The sequence below is a fragment of the Hemiscyllium ocellatum genome, chromosome 32, assembly GCF_020745735.1.
Source record: "Hemiscyllium ocellatum isolate sHemOce1 chromosome 32, sHemOce1.pat.X.cur, whole genome shotgun sequence".
Taxonomy (NCBI): domain Eukaryota; kingdom Metazoa; phylum Chordata; class Chondrichthyes; order Orectolobiformes; family Hemiscylliidae; genus Hemiscyllium; species Hemiscyllium ocellatum.
The window spans coordinates 43,108,171-43,114,789 of NC_083432.1; positions in this window are offsets into that span (position 1 = coordinate 43,108,171).

The window sequence follows — 6,619 nt, forward strand, 5'->3', positions numbered from 1 at the left end:
GGCTTTAATTGGTTGTGGAAATATACTCTTTCTCCTGCCAGTCATTAGGTTCTTATAACTGTGACCCGAAATTCTGGAGTACCTGAGACTTTTGAGAGTGTCAACAGCTGGAAAACATTTGTTGGATAATGAATAACGTGGAAATTGGATCTGCCGCTGTCTTAGTTTGGAAATATCTCTCAGGGAAGTCAAATGTTCTCAGCCAATGGTTAAGCAAAACATTCCTCTTGTTTCATGGACCTCTTTCCACCACCCATTTAGGCATTCCACGTGAGACCTGCCAAAAGAAACATGAGTTTTAAAGATTTAATGTGCTCATCTGTGTTTTTTTCTTTATATCTGTGTTTAAAAAGTTGGCTTTGCCATTGATAAAGGAAGAATCAACATTTTCATTTTGAATTTACACCATCATCCAGTGGCAGTTCTTCCCAAATAATTTCCCTGTGAGCCCCTGACTGTACTAAAGCCTCAAGCTATGGGTAACTCCCAGATTAAGTGATGGGATGGATGTGTGGAGGGGAAGGGTGAGAGCAAACTCTCCCAAAATGGGTGTCAGGGATCCCAAGTAGAGTTGTAAGCTGAGGTTTTGTGGGTTGCGAGCTCCAAGGCAGAGTTGATTACTGCAGGATTCTGTCCCCACCCCCTCAACCATCTGAGCCGCCTGTTGTGAAAGAGCTTCAGAACCCTGGAGCAACATTGCAATGATGTCCAAGAGCTGCTCCTCACTGGGTATAAATAGCACATGGCATAAATAGAAGGGAGAGAGGAGAGAGAGAGAACACATACAGTGAAGTAGACAGACTAGCATTAGGCAATGGACTGTCTTTAATTAATCTAACAGTAAGATTAGAGCCTAGTTTTTTTTATTATTAATAATTCATGGGATGAGGGCATCACTGGCTAGGCCAGCATTTATTGTCCATCCCTAAGTTAAGAGTCAACCATATCGCTGTGGGTCTAGAATCGCATGTAGGCCAGAAGGGCTTTTGCCCGAAACGTCGAATTTCCTGTTCCTTGGATGCTGCCTGACCTGCTGCGCTTTAACCAGCAACACATTTTCAGACCAGATAACGATGGCAGTTTCCATCCCTAAAAGGCATTAGTGAATCAGATGGGCTTTTTCAACAATTGACAGTGGATTTATGGTCATCATTTGAGATATTTATTGAATTCAAATTCTACCATCTGCCATGGCAGCATTTGAACCCAGGTCCCCAGAACATTACCTGGGTCTCTAGATTAACAGTCAAGTGGTAATACACTTTTCTGATTACATGTGTTGCAATATCTAGAATTAATATGTAATAAGCAGTGTGATGAAGAAACCCAATCTGAACCACAGTTCTTGACCTTGCTTTCTTGATCTGTCTGTCTTGAATCCACACTCAATGATGTCAGCATTAAAACCACGTAAACTAAAGATGGTGGCAGCAGTGGGATCTGCAGCCTAGAAAAACATAAGCTGCAGTAAAGATCAAGAAATAGACTCGGAGACCTTGGCAAAAGAGAAAAAAATCACTCATTCAAAATATTATTGATCCAACATTTAAAACCAGCTAGCAATCAGAAGAGCCAAAAAGCTGAAAAGCTGCTGTGAAGAAAAAAAAATGCTGAACAGAAAAATCCTGGAGAGGAACTCGCCAAAAACAAGTTTAAGTCTGAACAAAAGTTTTCTTTTACAGCCAGCAATAGGGGAAACAAATTTTCAAAAACAATGACGCAGTAAAAGCTGATTAAGATAAAAATTCAGCACTGAAACAAAAGCTTTGATTACCAGACTCCTGAAATAGTTTTGATTGTTGAGAAAGAAGTGTCATTTAAAAATGTTTTGATTTCACACAAAAACTTTGACTGGAAAACAGAGCCAAGACTTCACATAGTAAATTAAGAATAATGAAGCTGTTTACTCAATGACAAAGTTAACAACAAATAAGTTTAGCTACAGGCTTAAAGTAAATCAATTGATGAAATTAAGAAAATCATTTATGAGAATTTGAATGTAACAGAGAAGTTTGTTAAATTCTTACTATTCAAGCAAGAAATTCAAGTTTTATTCAGCAACTAAAATGTTTGAATGATTCTAATGTGAAAAAAAACAGAAATAAATAACAAAAGCACAAATCAATGATCATCTAGGTCAAAAAATATTCAACAATCTCAAATGACTATCAACAATCAGTCAATATAATATAATGCACGAGTTTTGAGAAGATTTGTAGCTCAGGTTGAGGTTCTGGGTGTAGATTTCCTTGCTGAGTTGGAAGGTTTGTTTTCAGACGTTTGTCACCATACTAGGTAATTTATGGGTTTAGATTTCCTTGGGTTAGTCATGTCATTATGATGATGTTTATAATGACATCACCAACCCATAGAAACCTAAACACATCAATAGAAAGCGGGCCATACAACCAGCGCTCCACCAGAGGCTCACTGATGATGTTACCTAGTACGGTGATGAAACATCTGAAAACAAACCTTCCAGCTCAGTGACCAAATCTACACCCATAATATAATTCACCTGCACTTTCCAACCAAAAAATTCAAACTATTGGATCCATCTGATAGATCAGCAAATTGGCAAACATGAAAAGAGCAATAACTAAGGGTTTAAATAGCTTCAGCATTGGACACCAAATCAAACACAACACAGGTTAGCACACTCCTCTGCAGAAGAACCTCGATTATCCAAATATCAATTATCCGAATATTGGATTATCCGAAGGAAATCTCAAGGTCCTGATAGAAACGCTATATCAAAGATATGTTTCCAACACTGTTCACGTCTTTTTTTTAACAGTGATTAAAAGTGAGCTGGGCTCACTGAAATGCTGCTGAGAACAGTCCTGGACATCAATGAGAGCCCAGACAGCATCTCCAAATGACTGACTGCCCGTTCTCTCTCTCTCTCTCTCTCTCTCTCCCCACACCTTCCCTGGGGTTCTGCACAAGGGTATACCCTAAATCCCCCCTTCCCCAGATAATCTCCCAATATTGTCCTGTACAGGGCAAAGGTGGAATTTGTCAAAAAGTTGTGTGTGTGGCTAGCATATGTGCGTATGTGTGAGTGCATGTGTGTGTGTGGTGGGGGGGGGTGAGTGTGTGTGTGTTTGTGCATGTTTGTGCATATGTGTGTGTGTGTGTGGGGTGGGGGAGTGAGTGTGAGTGTTTGTGTGTGTGTGTGTGAGTGTGTATGTGTGTGTGTGCATGTGTGTGAGATGGGGAGTGAGTATGTGTGTTTGTGCGTGTGTGTGTGTTTGTGTGTGTTTGTGTTTGTGCGTGTGTGTGTTTGTGCGTGTGTGTGTGTGTGGTGGGGGGTGAGTGTGTGTGTGTTTGTGTATGTGTTTGTGTGTGTGCGTGTGTGTGAGTTTGCATGAGTGTGTGTGTGGTGGGGGAGTGAGTGTGTGTGTGTTTGTGCGTGTGTGTGTGTTTGTGCGTGTGTGTGAGTGTGTGTGTGGTGGGGGGGTGAGTGTGTGTGATGTGTGTTTGTGCGTGTGTGTGTGTTTGTGTGCGTGTGTGAGAGTGTGTGCGTTTGTGCGTGTGTGTGTGTGTTTGTGCGTATGTATGTTTGTGCGTGTGCTTGTGCATGTGTGTGTGTGTTTGTGCGTGTGTGTGTGTTTGTTCATGTGTGTGTGTTTGTGCGTGTGTGTGTGTTTGTGTGTGCGCTTGTGCATTTGTGTGAATGTGTGTGTGTGTTTGTGCGTGTGTGTGGGTTTGTGCGTGTGTGTGAGTATTTGTGCGTGTGTGAGTGTGTGTGTTTGTGCATGTGTGTGTGTTTATGCATGTGTGTGTGTGTGTGTGTGTGTGTTTGTGCGTGTGTGTGTTTGTGCGCACGCGCACTATTTGGAGACTCACACCCCCCCTCCCAACAGCAGCAGCAGCAGTCTTGTTGTTAGTATCCAGTCTGACTGCCCCAGAGAGGGGTGGGGGAAGAAGAGGGGCAGACAGGGGGCGGTGTTGGATGGGTTGGGGGGTGGTGTGGGGTGGATGGGGTTGGGCGGGCGCGGATGGACAGAGTTGGGGGTCGGACGGCGTTTTCCTGGGGGGATGGGGGGGTGGGCAGGGGCTTGCGTGCGGTGTGTTTCTGCCTAGTCTCCTGAGTGGGGAGCAGACATAACAGAAATCTCCAAGCCCCAGAGGAAAGACATTGAATCAATTAACCAAATAATCAATTATCTGAACAAAATAGTGCCTACCCATCTCATTCGGATAAACGAGGTTCCTCTGTATATGGGAAGAACTTAAGACGATGTGTTTCACAGACAAGAGGTCAATGAGAAAAAAATTATATTTGACAATGTAACAGCTTTTGACAAATATTTCTCTTTAAGAACAAAAAGGATACGGGTGAGATTGTGCTTCAACAGCTGATGCCAATTCCAGAGTCTGTTGATAGGTTTATTAAAGCCTCATATATATGATATAAATCATTTAACATTGCAAACTTATAATATCCCATTTGTTACAGAATTATGTTTGATCTCTTACTTAAGTCAGTGACTTCTTCAATGAAGGGAGGATATAACTCTAGAATGAGTATCCTATATGGGCAGAGGATAAAGAGGTTGAAAGGTTGTTTAAGAAGCATTGTACAGCAAAATTTCATTCAATGCAGAATATTCCATAGCAAATGTTGACGACATAAGGCACAATCAAACGGTTGACCGGAGGAAACAGACCTTCCATCAGCCAACTATACAGGATGTGACAATATCAATGTGTAATCCTAAGTAATCTGATGTTACAGTATCTTGACACAAGTGTTGCCCAAAACACCCACTTCAGCGTAGATGGCATAGTCCAGCCAAACCCTTATATTGCACTTCTAGGACATTATTGGATATGGCAACCCAGTATGCCAGCATCAAGAAAGAAGTTTTAGTAGTGACATGGGACTGTGAAAATATCTCTAATCACATTTCAAACTTCAAAGTCATGATGAGACCAATCATAAACCATTGATCTCCTTACTGGATGAAAAGGAGTTTGCAAAAATGACTCCTCGTGATTCCTATGTGAGCCTCAATGGACTGAAGCTTACATGAAATCAGCTGGATGTCAGTTTCATCGAGCTTCAGGGAGAGTTTGGCCCCCACAAGACTTAGCAAGGTTTCACACCATCACCCCAAACTCACCTCATAAAAACATGCAATGCGCTCATGGCTAATCATTCAATGCAGTTCCTTGTTCCCATTTTCTTCCGAAAGCCTTTTATTCCTTTAGCCTTAAGAACTACCTCTAACTCTTCTTGAAAACATTCAATATTTTAGCCTCACGCTCTTTCTGTGGTAGAGAATTCCAGAGGCTCACCATTCCTTGGGTGAAGGCATTTCTCCTCATCTCAATCCTAAATGACCTACCTTAGACTGTGATTCTGGGTTCTACAGTCACTAGTTATTAGGAACATCATTCCAGCCTCTGCTCTATCTAGTCCTGTGGGAATTTCATAGGTTTCAACAAGATCCCCTTATTCTTCTAAACTCCAGTGAATATAGTCCAAACTGATCCAGTGCCTCTTTATATGTCAGTCCTGCGATCCCAGGAAGCAGTCTGGAAAACCTTTGTATTCCTCCAATGGCTAGACTGTCCATTAACTACCGACCATTTCCCTATGATCACCCTTTCATCCTATGCTAATCCGATTCTGCAACTTGGCCATAGATGGAAGCACTCATCTCTGCCAGGGTATCCCAGGGCCCCTGCCACTGGTGATATGTTTAAAGATGGTGATATGTTCAAAAGGCCATGATGCACCCATTCAAGAACTGGCAGGTCTGGAGTTGCCCTGCATGTTTGTGGACATTTGCCCAGTTCTTGCTCCTCTCCCGCTGTCCCCACTGTGAATGCATTCTCTCTTTAGTCTCTTGTATAACAAATGGGATTTCCAAGGTATCTAGTCTGCAGTCAAGAGGAGGACACTGCTGCACATTCCCCTTCCTGAGGGAGGGTGCACAGATTCCTCACAGGATGTCCTGGCATAGCTGCCTCCTACATGCATATAGACAATGCTAAGAGAGTGAGCCAGCAACCCTGAGATGCAGCCTGGTCCCGTTAGTGAGCTGGGGGCCTGTCCCTGCCCAGAAAATGTCCTTCCAGCAGTAGTCCATTGACAGTGCATCCAAAGTCTCACGTTAATGTGCAGAACCATACCGCAAGAAGGTCAAAGATGTACCATGATGTTGCAATGAGGCCAATGGGATTCTGATGACCATGAAAGTAGGTCACTGCCCTCAGAGTATTCCCTGAGACATTGCTGACTGGTGTCCAAGATGGATGATCATTATTAAATTGGAAAGATTACAGAAAAGATTTACAAGGATGTTACCAGGACTGGAGGGTTTGAGTTATAAGGAGACGCTGGATAGTCTGGAACTTTTTTTTAACTGGAGCGTAGGATTTTGAGGGACAGCCTTATAAAGATTTATAAAATCATGACAGGCATGGATAGGGTGAAGAGCCAAGGTCTTTGTCCCAGGGTAGGTGAGTTCAAAATTAGAGGCATTGGTTTAATATGAGAAGGGAAAGATTTAAAAGGGATCAAAGGGACATTTTCACACAGAGAGTGGTGCGTGTATGGAATAAACTGCCAGAGGAAATGATAGAAGCTAGTATAACTACAACA